The following is a 15716-nucleotide window of genomic DNA, read 5'->3' as shown; positions in this document are numbered from 1 at the left end:
TCTCATTGCTATTTGTTTATCAATAAAATTATGGGGAAAAAAGCAATTACTATTTAAGTACAATTCTTATTTGGCTCTTTTACTAGCACTGCGTCATTATCAGCTGTATCTTTCCATTTCATGAGAAACACCAGTTCTCCACTACTATCCGTGGCACCAATTATTTGTTCAGGATCAAGACCTCTAGCAAAACCTTTAAGTTTGTCAGCAGCATCTCTTTCTTTTTCTTTGAATTGCTGTCATCAGATTCACTGTCAGATAAAGATTTCTTTTTGTGCTATTTTTTACTTTACCAAGTTTCTGAGAATTAAGAAACGCTTCAATTAACTCTGGACAATCTAAGTTTTGTCCAGGTTCACATGTATTGTCAGCATCTCTAAGAAGCTTCCACTCCAGAAAATATTCCACCTTCCCATTCACTGCACTGTGGTCCAGTAACTTTTATGCCGCAAATTCTTCAGGCTCTGCTTCCCCAACTTTTGTACTTTCTCCATTTTGTTTCTTTCCTATTTTTTTTTTTTTTTTGCAATGAAGTTTTACTGGAGGCCTTTTTATTGCAGACTTGAAGAGTTATTATGCGCCACCTCTGATACTTGGTTGCAGATCCATAGCATCCCTGCCTGTGTGCCTGCAGGTCCACTCGCACCCAAGTTCAGGGAGCTGGGAACCTCATGAGTGTTCTATGTGGACTCATAGAGCACATATACAATCATAAGTGCATCACTATTCTAAGACCTTTATCTTATAAGGTAACTAAGCTAGCTCAATATTGGGAGTCATCCTGGGGCTGGATCTTGTTCTGTACTTAGTGATGGTCTGGACTCTTATGATTCCAGACCATCACTGGAATATAGGGAAGAGCTCATAATAAAAAAGTAAAGGATTTTAGTAGGCACATTTACTCTCAGACAAATATATACTCAAAACAAGGCTAATTTTGATCAGTAAGTGTAGTACACTTGGCAGAGTTCAAATAGAGCAAAGCCTAGGTGTGGGGTGTGGTTTGGTTTCATTTTGGTTTTTCTTGAATTTCAAAAGTGACTATGGGTGCTAAGTAACTAGGATTCCAGCCAGTCAACTGTGACTCTCTACCCTCAAGCCAGGCAAACTTCTATGGACTGATTTGGAGCAAACGTGGTCCCCAATGTCCGTTGGGGATGAGGGCAGACTGCAATAAAAGTTACCAGGTTTTAAAGTTCTGGGCCCTTGTTCTAGAATGACATAAGTCCTCATAATTCTTTACGGAGTGCTGAGAGTAGAGAGCTCTCAGTACAAATACCTGTTTCCTGGTAAAATGACTGTAGTCTTTCCATGCTGGGGAGCATGTGGTCATTCACTACCCAGAGATGTTTGTGGATCCACTGGTGATGTAAACAGCAACTTGTCAGAAGACAGCAAAGAAGGAGGGAGAGTCTGTATGTGAAGGACTGTTAAGCTGCTTCTCTGTGGGAGAAAGCTGGGTGAATGGGTCAGGACAGGCACGGGCTTTGCTCTGTACCACCATATGAGACCTTAGAATGAGATGGAGCAGGTGAGAATATTTTCTGGTCTGTATTACAATGTAGACTGACAGAACTATCAATTAGAGATTTCTCCACTGGGAGTAGATTAAGTCCTTGAACCCTGTATAGCCTACACCTAGTTAACGTATGTGCTCTGAGGGTCCAGGAGATAGCTCAGAGGCATAAACACCAGCCTGGCAAATGCAAGGGCCTGAGTTCAATAGCCTGTACCCCCATTACCCAAAAAATCCTGTTCAAGTAACCATGAGCTCTAGGTGCCTACCCCATCTGCTAGCATAGGCTAGGCAAAGCAAAGGACACCCTTAACATAAGCAGGACTGCTTGGCTTGAGTAGCACCCACACCCTGGGGTAAGCAGAGAGAGAGCTGTGGAAAAGGGGGCGTCTCACAACCCACAGGCTGCAAAAACTGTGCCTTGCTGAATTCCAAAACTGAGGATACTGGGAAAAAACATACTTATTAAAAAATGCAGAGGATTCTTTTCCTCTGAATGCATTTTTTCTTCATTTCTTTTTCCTTTTTCTTCTTTACTAGTTTATTAGAGTTAGAGGAATATTCTTTTCTTTTTTAACAATCTTAATTTTTCTTTTATCTTTTTTAAATTTTTCAATTGTAATTTCTTTTTTTAACCACAATTCTAGTTTTCACTTCTCTTTCTTCTTATCTTTTTTCTTCTGCTCTGTGATATTTATCTAACTCTATTAAAAATCCTTCCATCCATTTATTGCACTTCTGTCTCCTCTTTCTCATTTTGCATTGCTTAATTTTTAGTTTTTTTTTTTTCTTTTTCTTTTCCCCAAACCTTATGTCTTTCTTAGTATAACCAATCAAGCTTTAATAATCTTTTGGTCATTAGTTAAGTTAAATACTAACAAGTAGAAGTATTCCAAAGGATAAAAGAGAACATGACAAATTGATCCAATAGCTACTAGATGATGCAAAGGAGATTAATTTAATTTCATGTAGAATTTATGAAATATAATACAATGTAAATGGCATAAAACTTGTTTACAGTAATAATAGCAGAAAGCTATTCTGGAAATATATGGAAAGAATTAAATGTATGTATAAGTGAGACATATGAAACCTCAAATAGCCACTATTAAAAAATGAAGTTTCCTGAACAGCTTATAGTCAAAATCCCAAATGTCAAATACAGTGGCAAAGTTTTATTAGACAAAAAAGAGCAAATCACTTATAAATGTAAACCTATTAGAATTATAGCAGACTTCTCAACAAAAATATTTAATGACCAGGAGGGCTTGAAATGTTTCAAGAGAACTTCTTCCAAACCAAACGTATATATCTTACATAGCTGTCTTTCAAAATTGATGGAGAAATAAGGTATTTCCATTCACCAGGCAAGGAGGAGAGAAGTTAAGCTGAAAAGGAAAAACAAAAGAAATCAGCATCAGGAAAATAATTAAATAACAGGGGTAAGTCAATAACTTTCAGTGTTAACTCTCAAAGTGAATGTTCTCAATCCAAAGACACATATTGGAAGAATGTGTCAAAAAATAAAGCCAAATAATGGGTGTGCGTTGAGGAGGCGCTGCCGCAGCTGCCACCGCATCCACTACAGAGGCCCAGCAGAGCTGTTAGCACCGCGCTGCAGCCGCCTGCCTGCCCTGGAGCAGTCCCGGGCCCACCCTCCCGCTTAGAAATAAAAAACAAAAAATAGTGGCCTATGGGACTGCCCAGCTTTCCCTGCGGAGGAATGGGCCGGCCGAGAGATGCGCGGGCGGCCGCAGGGGCGGCCCTCTAGATGGCTGAGCTGCAGATGGATCCAGCGATGGCGGGGCTGGGAGGGGTGGCGGCGGTGGGGTAGGCGACCGGGGCGGGCCGGGTCGCGGGACCCCCAGTCCCCGCCCCACTGGCCCCACATCCCGCGGGCACGGCCGCCTGCCCGCCACCGTCGCGCAGCCCCGGGAGCCGGATCTTGGGCCGCTCGCTGGGTCGGCTGAATGTGGGCGGCACCTACTTCGTGACCACCAGGCAGACCCAAGGCCGGGAGCCCTCGTCTTTCCTCTGCCGCCTCTGCTGCCAGGAGGACCCGGAGCTGGATTTGGACAAGGATGAAACAGGAGCCTATCTGATTGACAGAGATGCTACCTACTTTGGTCCTATCCTAAACTACCTCCGCCATGGGAAACTCATCATTACTAAGGAGTTGGCAGAAGAAGGCGTGTCGGCAGAAGCAGAATTTTACAACTTCGCCTCTCTCGTGCGGATACGAGGCAATGAGAACAGAACTTCACAAGGTCCTGTGAAGCACGTGTAGAGTCCTGCAGTGTCAAGAGGAAGAGCTCACGCAGATGGTCTCTACCATGTCTGATGGCTGGAAATTTGAACAGCTGGTCAGCATTGGATCCTCATATAACTATGGAAATGAGGACCAAGCAGAATTCCTCTGTGTTGTCTCCAGAGAATTAAATAACTCTACCAACGGCATTGTCATAGAGCCCAGCGAAAAGGCAAAGATTCTTCAGGAGAGAGGATCTCTAATGTAAGCTGAGAGTCTGAAATTCCGGAATCCTGAAGGATAGCAGAGGGATCCAGCAGAGCAGCTCTGTGAAGTCTTGTGCCTGTATAATAACAGAGCTACTACAAAGCAAAGCTGAGCCTGGTCGTTGGTGAGGATGTGTTCTGGTCAAAACCAAAGGACCCCCCCGCTTGGGGTCCCCAGGACAGATGCACCTCTGGCTGTAGATCACCTTTTCAGAAGCCTGCTTTTGTTTGCTTAGCCAATATTTTGACAGATTTTTGATGACAGCAGCTGGGCTGGGTCCCCAGGTGGATCCTTTTGGGAACCTGGGTAAGGGAAGAATGGCCTGGCTCCTTAGAAACGTCTTAGATGTTGAAGCTGGAGAGGAAGGAGTGTTGTCCTGAACTATGCCCTCATCTCTGCTGTGGGCGCCATTTTGGACATTGGCAGCTGTTTCTAACCCCTCGTTCCCTCTGCTAGTTACCCTCCAAGGAGTGCAGGGAGGCAGCAGGTTCTAGCTTCCATGTGTCAAACTGAAGTTTGGAACAGAGGTGAGTCACCAGAGGACGCATACCGCTGTGCACAGAGCCTCTCTTCAAGGGTGTCCCTCACTGTGGTAGACAGTGGGGGACACTGCTCGCATCTTGGGCGTGTGCTGCTCTTATGACCAACTTTGCTGGGTGCCATGAGGCCTGGCTTGTCCCCAGGAAGGGGTTTGAGGCAGACAAAAGTGCCAGGTCGTTGGTGACTGCTATTGCAGCCTTATCCCCATTGACCTGTTTTCCCTCCCTGGCTTTTTAACTGGACCAAAGATAAAGGACTTTGTGGACATTCCAATGGCTTGAGGTGGGAAAGGCTGTTTCTTTGGGAGTTGCCAAATATGTTGCCATACGAAAAAAAAAAAAAAAAGTAGTGCAATGTCTTATGGTTATGAAGACCACATAACTAAAGACTGCAGGATGGGCATGGGGAGGTTGAATCTAATTGTCAACTACGTCCCTCAGAACATGCCCCAGGATGAGCTACAGAGTCTGTGCAGCAGCATTGGTGAAGCTGAGTCAGCAAAGTTTATCCAGGATAGAGTGGCAGGACACAGCTTGGGTTATGGCTTTGTGAACTACGTGACTGCAAAGGACATGGAGAGAGTGACCAAAACCTTGAATGGCCTGCAGCTCTAGTCAAAAAACCATTAAGGTATTGTATGCATGCCTGAGCTGAGAGGTCATCAAAGATGCCAACTTGCACATCAGCGAGCTCCAGAGAACTGTGACCCAGAAGGATGTGGAGGACATGTTCTCTCAGTTCAGGCGAATCATCAGTCCCTGGGTCCCTGTGGATCAGACCACAGGTTTGTCCAGAGGGGTTGCGTTTATCGGGTTTGACAAACTGTTGGAAGTAGAAGAGGCAACGACCAGTTTCAGTGAATGGTCATAAATCCCCAAGTTCCTCTGAGCCCATCACAGTGAAGTTCTTAGCCAATCCTAACCAGAACAAAAACCTGGCGTGCCTCTTGCAACTGTACCACTCACCTGTGAGACGGTACAGGCCCCGTGCACCACCAGGCAGAGGTTCAGGGTGTAGATCACATGAGTGGGCTTTCTGGTGTCAATGACCCAGTAAATGCGTCTTCAGGCTGCTGCATCTTCATCTACAACCTCTGATGAGGGGATGCTTTGGCAGAAGTTTGACCCCTGTGGCCCCATCACAATGTAAAAATGATTCGAAATTTCAACACCAACAACTTCAAAGGGTTTGGTTTTGTGACCATGACAAACTATGAAGAAGCTGTAATGGCCATAGCAAGTCTGAATGGCTGCCACCTGGAGGACAAGATCTTACAGGTTTCCTTCAAAGCAACAAGTCACACAAATAACTCCCTCATGCTTTTTTTGGTATGGAATAGATAATGAGGAGTGAAGAAGTTGAAACTTTTTTGTGAGTGTACAACTCTTTTGCCAATTTTCAAAACTGTTTGTCTTACTCTATATGAGAAGTGAAAGGTTTTTATACTCTGGGATGCAACCAACATGTTCATATGTTTGAAATCCCACAATGTTAGACCAATTTTAAGTTTCTAAAGCTATTTCTTTTAAAATATACATTAAACAGAAACCTAAGCAGACTGCTTTGACTAGCCAGTCCCTCTGGGTGGAGGTGCAACTGAAGCATGCTTCATCTAAGGCTGTCTAGCATTCATTCACTCATTGTCTCCACAAACTGGGTAAATGAGTGCGCTTTCAGTTTTAGTTTTTAATCTAAAGATATTGGACAGATGCTGAGTATGCATTTTCTCAACTGCTTCAACACCTTAAGCAATGTATGCTTTGGATGACAGGAAGTTGTTTTCCCAAGTGTGTCCCAATGACACCTCCTGCTCACTCGGTTCCAGGCTCTGCCAAGTGGTCCTGGGAGTGGCAGTAACACTGCCTTCCACTGGCCACCACCAGGATGGGGGCCATGCTGGCCTGGGCTGGGCATCCATGGGAATGGACCAAAGAGTTTCAGGGATACTCTGGTGTATGCCAGAGTCAGCCCTGAGCTCCAGGCACTCCTGAAGACATGTTGCCACTCTGTCATCCCGAACTTCTGCCCACACTGTGTGCATGGTGCCCCACACATCAGATCCTACTGTTCACAGTGATTTCTCCAGTTGTCAAGAGCATTTAAGACAGCTTAAATGCATGATAGTTCTACTTTTTCAACAATACATAAACATTTGAGCATTGTATTTCTGGCATTCCTCCTTGTGAGTGCTAGAACTTTTTCTATCTTAGTTGGATTTTGTTTTGGATATTTGCTTTCCTATGGACACTCAGCAGAAAAGTAACTTACTTCTTGCTAGTTATCCATTAGCAAAAACCTTTAATTTGTAGTTTTAAAGATTAACCCTGAAAAGTTATCTTCATAACTGCCTTGACATTTTAGGTTGTTCTGTTCTGTTTTCATTTTTTTGTGTTCTTTGTTTTTACTTTTGCATATAAGAGCATTAAATTTGATTTTATCTTGCTTGAAAAAAACCCAAATAATGTATTATAATAAAAAATTCCACATTTAATCCAAAAAGAAAATCACAGATTTAAAATCAAAGAGTAGAAAATAATGTTTCATGCAAGGAGAACCCTAAAGGGACCGGGGAGACGGCCCAGAAGAATAAATGCTTGCCTGGCAAGTGCAAGGACCTGAGTTCAACCCCTGATTCTGGAAAAAAAAAGAAACCCACTTGCAATTGGAGTGGAGGCCTGGAGTTATTGAGCCTCCCACAGGCCCTCCTTTACTTTTATATATGTATGTAAAATATGGCTTCTGTAGATGGCTGATTCCCTTGAGGGGGCAGTGCCTGTCTTAGGTCAAAGTATCCTCTACATGGACCCGACTCACACCTTACCTGTCATAGGAGAACAAGATGGCAAAAGGTCCCGTTCCTGTTTTAGGTGGCAAGTGGTGTCTCATGTATACCCCTCATTACCCATCTCTGGCTAGTCTGACCATCTCACCAAGAGTGGGAGAACTAAGAGGTCTGCAGACCTTCATTGTCACAAGCTGGTTGTATTCCAGTGCAGTTTTTCCTTTCAGCCATCTCAAGCCTGTGATAATGAACCTGAATAGGCTTCATCAAGGCCACATCCAATTGTTGTTTAATGAAAGTCATAAGCCTATTGAAAAAACAGTCTCCTATTGATAAAAGTATTAATAGTCCAATCAAGGGTCCCAATAGGGGGAGGAGGTCGGCTAGTATTCCATTCCATGCACCCCAAAAAGGATTATCAAATAGTTCTTTTCTCCTCTTTATGAGATCTTCTTGAAGTCTCTTTATTTTACCTGGAACAATACTGGACTTGTTTGCATAGAAGCAGAAACTAAGTTGTTTCATATTGATACTATTATGTAAATTCCCTAGATAGTATAATTTGAAAATCTTTCTCTAGTTAATTTGTACTAACTACTTAATTAGGACCTCTGGGCTTGTTCTTTGAGAGAGAGTGATATTCCTATTGAGTGTTTTTGCAAGTCCTCCATGAGTAAAGGGACACTAACTTTGAAATGCTCACATATGGCACCTACTTACCAAAGGTTAGACTCACAACAAAATTCACTTCATAACAGAGAAAGGACCTGTATCAATATGAATTCAGAAAGATAGAAATATATGTGAGGGACCGAGGAGATAGCTCAGCAGAATAAGCGCTTGCCTGGCAAGCACAGGAGCCTGAGTTCAATCCCCAGTCCCCCCCCCACCCCCGCACAAAAAAGGAAATAAAAGAAATATAGAAGAGCCAAATAATTCCTATAATTCAATGAAACTCAAGAAACAAAAGGACCTTTTCATATATTTTTCAGTGTACTAAGTTTGATTTAAAATTAAATCAGTAGTTGTCTAGCATCAAAGGAGATGCTTACAACTTAGTTTCCATATCTTCAGCCAGGATAAAGTCACTTCTCCTGTTATCTGGATAATTAGAAATTGTTAAACATGCAAGGATCAAGTTCCAACAAAGTTGAAAATCTGAGAGGAAGCTATATTATTCACTACAGCCACTGGCATCTATGGTAATATGAAAATGGGCAGTAATTAATTTTTGGCATTCTAATATGCAGTCCTCTTTTCTTCTCTACTCACTTATTTAAATAGCTTATAAAATTTACATTATAGCGATTGAGTTAGATGTGTTCTATTAACATCTTAGTTTGTGTATTTTAAGTGACCAAGATTAAGTTTCAAAGCATTCACTTCATATGAGAAATGTACTGTAACTTCATAGCCTCTCTGCTTCCACTAGAAAATGAGAGGATATAATATATAAAAACTGTTGAGATTTTTTTTTTAAATTGAAAGTATTTCAGAGATTCACATGAAATCTATGACCTATGCAATAGATTAAAAATTCCAAGTTGAAAATGACTCAGTTCCAAGTATTTTATCTCTTATTTATATGTTACATCTAAGTAGAATATTATATGTGAGCTACATTCCCCATACCACTGTGATTTGAATATTAGTTTTCTATTTCTGTGTAACAAACACAAACCAGTGCTGGAACCAACATCTGTTTACTTTCTCTTAAGGTCTAAATTTCAGGTATCTGGGCATGCTCTATTGGGTTTTCTGCTTAAAGGGCAAAATCATTTTGTACACTCTTTTCTCTTATGTTTACATTTTTAAATTCAATTTATGTATTTGGACATTTTCAAGGCCTTTTAAAGATTATAATACAAATCTTTTGGGTTTCTCTAGTTTTCGCTGATCTTTTTCTTCTAAACAAAGGCAATATACATGGCTTGTGTCGTATAAAATTGGGTAGTAATAATATTTGTTTCATACTCTGAAATCCCAGAAATCCTTTTAAAAATCAGATCCCAAGCTAATACAGTGTCTATTTTATACTTATTTTATATCATTACAGCTTCAACGATAGTCTTAAATATATAGTATCATTATTTAGTATTTTTTCTATGTATAGACATTTTCAAATGAAATGCAAGAACACAATAAAAACTACCTTGTCACTTAATGCTCGTATTAAACATAAAATATTATCTCTCTTACATTTTAGAACTTTTTCAATTTTGGAAATTCTTTGCCATTAAAAAGACAACAAACCCATTTACTCTTTTAGTCTTTTTTTCTGTTCTTATCTGATCTTTGTCCATACAAATATTTCTACTTGATTACAAGATAGAAATTTGTAATTGGAAGACAAGTTTAGCACAAGAAAAAGGATTGACTATCAAAAGCAAAACAGTACTACAGAAAGTTCAGCACCATACAAAAATGTCATCCAGATTGCTCACAGCTTTCTGTACTCTGGGTAGATATGTTTTGGAACCAGGTGGTTGGCTTCATAACACTGGCACGAAACAAAAGGTTTGATCATTGAATATACCAATCACTTGCCAGATTGGGCTGCCCTGGAGTTGATGGGCCTTTGATGAGCCTGTATGTACACGCAGCATAGAAGGACAGAGGGGCAAATCGAGGAAGTAGGCAAAAACACAGAGACAGTGAAGGGATGGGAAATAGCATTAGAATGTTCCACAATCTGAAAAAATTCTTCCAAACGAATGTCAATCCATTAAAGGGGCAGAGATTAGACTGTCAAAATGAGACATCTGGTCCTTTTACCTTGGGCCTTCCTGGCTTAAACAATATTAAGATGGCTTTTCAATACTTTCTAGCACTGCCATTTGAAGACTATATCAGAGGGTTGCTATGCTTAAATCTACTTTAGAAATCTTTTCATTATAACCAATTTTAATGTGATGTTCTATATTTTAGTAATATTGCTTCCCGGATTTTCAGGTCATCTATACAGAGAAAATAACATTAACTTCCTTTACATCCAATTGTAAATTGTGGCTTAGATGGCCATATCTAAAAATCTTTTCTAGTAAAGCAAGTCAAATATCTTAAGCATTGTGTAATGGATAAAACCTAAGAGAGTTTCATCATTAAGCTTTCTGTGAGGATTTCAGGCCCAGTTATTTGGATTAATTTATTCTTGAAACAGCTTGAACTGTGAAGCTTTGAATCTTTGTGTGACATCGTACTTGAGTGCATAGCCTTGGGTAGTGGGGAAAAAAGCTCTTGTTCAGGGATTTCACATAAGGATGGATTTGATACTTTCATTTTAGAAGGGAAAGGTATAAGTAATTTTGAATGTTTAAGTTTAGTACCTATTGTTTCTATTGGAAGAATTAAAGTCCATCTTAGTAATGATAGTTAATGAGGAAAGCAATGTCACACATTTCATTCCTAATTTGCATAAAATTTTGTTTTACCATAAATATAAACCTGATTTAAAAAATAACTTTAAAGCACACTACTAATGTCAGCAGATATAAAAGAAAAAATCCTGTAATATATAATCTTTAGCTTCTGCTGAACCAGTCTTGGAGTCTGATAAGCTAGTGTGAAGGAAGACTTGTTGTGGTAGAAAGACTGGGAGGGAGCCCTGATAAATGATCTGAGTGTAAGTGAAAGCTCTGCAATGCTTGGTCAGTATAAATTCCGTCTTTTTGGAAGACACAATGAGACCTAACTTCATTTTCTCTCTTGGTTTCCTGGCATAGGAACCAATGTCCGGTCAGAGATGTTAACACAAGGCTATCTTGAAACACATCTTTTCTGAAAGATAGATGTAGAGGCAGAAGAACATGAGAAGAGATAATTACCAGTCTTTATTTCATAAGATATGTTGAATCAAATATGTTGCGTTCTTAAACAGAGCACGGCTTTTTGTACTGGTTTGAGTGAAGGGGAGTATAGCAGACTTTCCGTGTTTCATGATGCACTCTGCTAATTCCGACAATACCTAAACAATCATTCTGCAGCCAAATCCCTAATTCTTCTAGCCCAACAGAATGCTTACTTTTCCTTATCTTATACAATTATCAGGAAATGTCGATAAGCCCTTGTTCACCAGGATAAAAAGCCAGAATTTGCCTGCTGATCTCAGGTTTCTACCCATTTTCCCATGAAGAACTGCTGTTGAGGTGCCACGTAGATTTCTCCATACCAGAGCACTAATCTAGCCCTTGTGATGGTCCTTCATTTTAAATAGAGAATTCTATGCTAAAGTTGCAAATTTTCTACTTCCTTTGACTAGATATGACTACTCAAGGGTAAAAAATGATAGTTGTTTCATCCTGAAAAAATTCTTACAGAAGTAGTGCTAATATATTTTTGAATACATTATTTCATCAGCTCCATAAGACTATCCTAAGATGATAATATTATTACTACTACTTGATAGACAGATATCCAGAGGATAAGAATGTTGAAAAATTTGTTCAAAATCATTAGCAACTAAGAAAGGAAGAAGGTAGACTGGTGATGTTTTAAGTTCCCAAAATATATTCGAATGTCAGATCATAACAAGTCCTACAACTGGTTAGAGAAACTGTTATAAATTTAGGATCTGACTGATGTGAGGATCCTCAAACTTTGGCTTTATCCCATATATTAACCATTACTTTTCTATATTCACCAAGTGAAAAACAAGTATTTTCAGTTCTTTTATAAGTATGTCCAATTTGGAAAAAAGGTCTCCAAATCGTACAAAACAAGCCAGGAATTTTTAGGTTCTTTCCCTCTCCATGGCTTGAACAGAAGGTTTGTCACACATTTGAATGTAAATGATGCATTTCTAATATCACTGAATGAGTCTAGATCTGACTGGCCATAGCCATTTCAATGTCCATACGCCCATTCTTGGTGTTCATTGTGTAACAATTTTAAATGTGTCCAATTCTTTCAAAACAACATTAGTTAAAAATTTAATTTGAAGAAATTCCATTTGAAATTTTATGCTTATTTGCTGTGTATTATGTGCAGCATTGTTTTTAGCAAGTTGAACAGTACATTCTTGAAGTTCATCTTGCAGCCTAATTACTTGGGCTCATCTGACACTTGGAGATAGTCTTTTTTTTTTCTTTTCTGAAAAGTTACACATGATAATACTGTGCTTAAATATTATTTACCAAATAAGTCTGTACAGCAGACCTTACATAAAAGTGTTATAATAAAAGGAGAACAGCCAATGAGCTCCAAGACAAAAAGGGACAAGAACTGAAGGTATGCTTTCTTTATGTGTAGGATAAGAAGTATTTGGAAATTGTCACATTTATCAGTGTAGACAATTTTGCTAAACCCTCATTTACACTGTGCTCGTATTAAATAGTTGAACTAAGAATGCTGCCATTAGGGGAGGATACCAAATATGAATTAAGTCATTCATGAGTGGTCACTTACATTCCACAAATAGTGTAAAAAACACAGACATGGATTGTACAAAGGAAAACATAAAACTATGTTAAATACTTCAAATAAGGACTGGCCAGATAGCTCAGAAGATTAAAGCACTTGCTTAGGCAGATGCAGGGACCAGGGTTTGTCCCTGCCCCTGGGGTGCACTGAGACAGCAATTGAGACTGGGCCTGGTGGAGCACGACTCTAATCAGTTTTTGGGAGGCTGAAAACAGGAGAATCACTACGAGTCCTATCTGTTTAGTGATACCCTGTAGACCCTGCACTAAATACATGAAAAACCTGAAAAAAAAAGTGCTACAGATAGCTTTTCTAGATATTGTTGAAAATGTCTAAAGTGGAGTGTTCTTTATTATTTCCTGTATATTCAATACAGATACAAAAAAAATATTTTGAAAAGGGTTTACAAATCGTAAAAGTTGTTAAATAAAGGCCATTTACAATTCTAACCTTACATAAGTAGGTAGATGAATAAAGGGACAATCAACATTTCAGAGGAGAGATGGTGATAGAATTATCTTGCAAAATCAAAACAGGATCTCCTCTTTTCTTTCTTTCTCCTTTTGATTTTTTCCTGCCCAGTGAGAAAGAAAAACACCTTCCTTCTCCCACCAAGGTGCTAGGGACACAATGATACCATTTGGTCCACATTGAAAATGCCTTGTCTATGCAAAGTCATGTGATTCTAATGTCTTCACCTTACTTCCTAGAGTAAAGAGTTCATCTAGTATACAGATTTTATGTATTTAACAATTTATCTAATTGAAGATTTTAGCATCAAATCTATATTTCACAAAAAACTTTCTTTGGCCTGGTCTGGTATTATTGTTCCCCTATCAGACTTCTTAGAGAAAGGGGAATTGGGGACAATGTTAGTGCTAATGATTTAATCAGTCTCTGTTACATGATTTCAGGCCCTGGGAATGAAAGCATTTGAGTGATCTAATGATCAAGTTATACCTGGTTTTTTATTTACTCACTAATAAATGACAGTTCAAAGTCAGTGGTGTCAAAAGCAAATTATAACTCTAACTGACTTGTCTATTTTCTTGTCATTGTATTTTAGTTTTCTTGAATATGTTTGCTTCCAAATGCATGTATATTACAATCAAATTTCCATGTTATTATTTTTGTCCTAGAAGGCAGTACAAATTAGTGAACATATTAATTGAACATATTAGTATATAAACAAAGCAAGTTACCGTGGCTCTGTGAGCATTGCCTGCATAGGGGACGCTGTCCATATTTGAGTTCAATTTGATTCCTGACACATAGGCTATGATGAGCACAGGAATAGGAAATAGCACATTGAGGTGGATTAAAAAAATTGCATTCCTGTTTTCATTTTTAAAGTCTCTCTTTTTAAAGTAAACCCAAAACAAAAACAAATTCTGAACTTTAAACTTTGACTCTTACTTCACTTTCAATAATGTCATTTCTCAATGGTATTTGAAATCAGATGGACTCTATTCAGCTCATCATTAATAATTTCAAAACAACTTTAGGACAGGAAGAGCAAAATGTTGTTTTGAAGTCATTGAGCATGGAGAATCGTGTCCTACGCCGTCTGTTGACAACATGGAACTCTGCAGTCGGGAAGACTTCTGAAGGAACCCTAGGAGTGCACGAGCACTGGAAGCTAATTTAGTGAGCAGAAAAACAACAACAACAAGGCAGCGACAACGCAAAGCCATGGGGTGTCCTCATAAAAAGCAAACAAAAAAAAAGATCAAGAAGTGCAAACCCAGAGCTTAGATTCTTCTTTATTTGCGCACATCTGCTTACTGAACACATTCCAATTTAATTATATAGCCAAATTACCATCCCTTACAGAACTATTGTCGTGGTTTTCAGATTCTTCCAAGTGTCAATTTCAGTGTAGCTCTCTGTATATTTCAAAACAATGCTTGGAAAATTTCCTCTTTTTGCAATTATGTTACATTTGAGGATATGGGCTTTTCTTTTTTTTTCTCATCCAATCAATGTGTTCATGTTGCTCCCTAGAAATGCACCTGCTGTGCAATAGATCTCCCTGGGTCATTTGCTAGGTTTGACATAGATATTAGAAAAATAAGGACTTCATAGAAATATTAGAAAAATAGAATATGTATTTCATTTCTTAAAACTTAACCTAAAATTTCTGCTTATTGGATAAATAACAACCGGTTTTAAAACAACCAGTTCATCATCTATAGTAGACATTGACCTCTACAACTCTTCCTTTTTTTTTTTTTTTACAGTACTATTGGTACTAAATTTTTTTCCAAAGACAAATTTCTGTGAAAGAAGAGGAAAAAGTGTGATAAGTGCCAGGTTATTTATTTATTTATTTATTTTGCCATAATTTTATTGATAAACAAATAGCAATGAGATAGTTTCAAATCAAATCAGTAGGATATTTTCAATAATTAACACACTGCATACATCCTTCTTAGTGGTTAATTGCTGTATAAGATGCGGTATTGATATCCTATTTACAAACACCATTAGAACAAATCCTTCTATTCATTAACAGAATGTAACTATATATCTATTCTAACCACTATGAATACACAGATACAAAATGGACATTCATCTGTATACCCTTTTTTGTTAACTTCCATTATTTGAATATTATAGGTGTGTAAACTCAGTAAAATATTCTAAAAGAGTCCAGTAGCCCATAATAGTATTGGGTCTTCCGCTTCACTGGCAATGTCACAATTTGTTGACCTGAGTCACCTATAGCTCATCATAACAGCATGGCTTTGCTTCTTATAATTCATTTTTATACTTTTCTGCTGGATTGCTAAGACCAAGGTGAAGCAGGACATATGCAACAAGAGTTGTAGCTTTTGAGTCTGATAAGGTTAGTGAAATCCCCTCAGGATTTATCCTGAGATCCTGTACCTCAGATTGTAGAACCTTTGTCAGTGTCAGCCATGTGGATGAGTCACAGCCCTTGC

The 15716-nt window shown here is 38.9% G+C and overlaps 2 pseudogenes; both read left to right on the top strand.

The window, feature by feature from the left end:
* The first annotated feature begins 3287 nt into the window (after positions 1–3287).
* On the top strand, positions 3288–4135 carry LOC101588127 (annotated as a pseudogene).
* Positions 4136–4924: 789 nt separating this feature from the next.
* Positions 4925–5914, top strand: LOC101587724 (annotated as a pseudogene).
* Positions 5915–15716: the final 9802 nt, after the last annotated feature.

This window comes from Octodon degus, unplaced genomic scaffold, assembly GCF_000260255.1.
Source record: "Octodon degus isolate 3935 unplaced genomic scaffold, OctDeg1.0 scaffold00097, whole genome shotgun sequence".
Classification (NCBI taxonomy): domain Eukaryota; kingdom Metazoa; phylum Chordata; class Mammalia; order Rodentia; family Octodontidae; genus Octodon; species Octodon degus.
The sequence above is the reverse complement of the archived record's forward strand: the minus strand, read 5'-3'. Positions and strand labels throughout refer to the sequence as shown.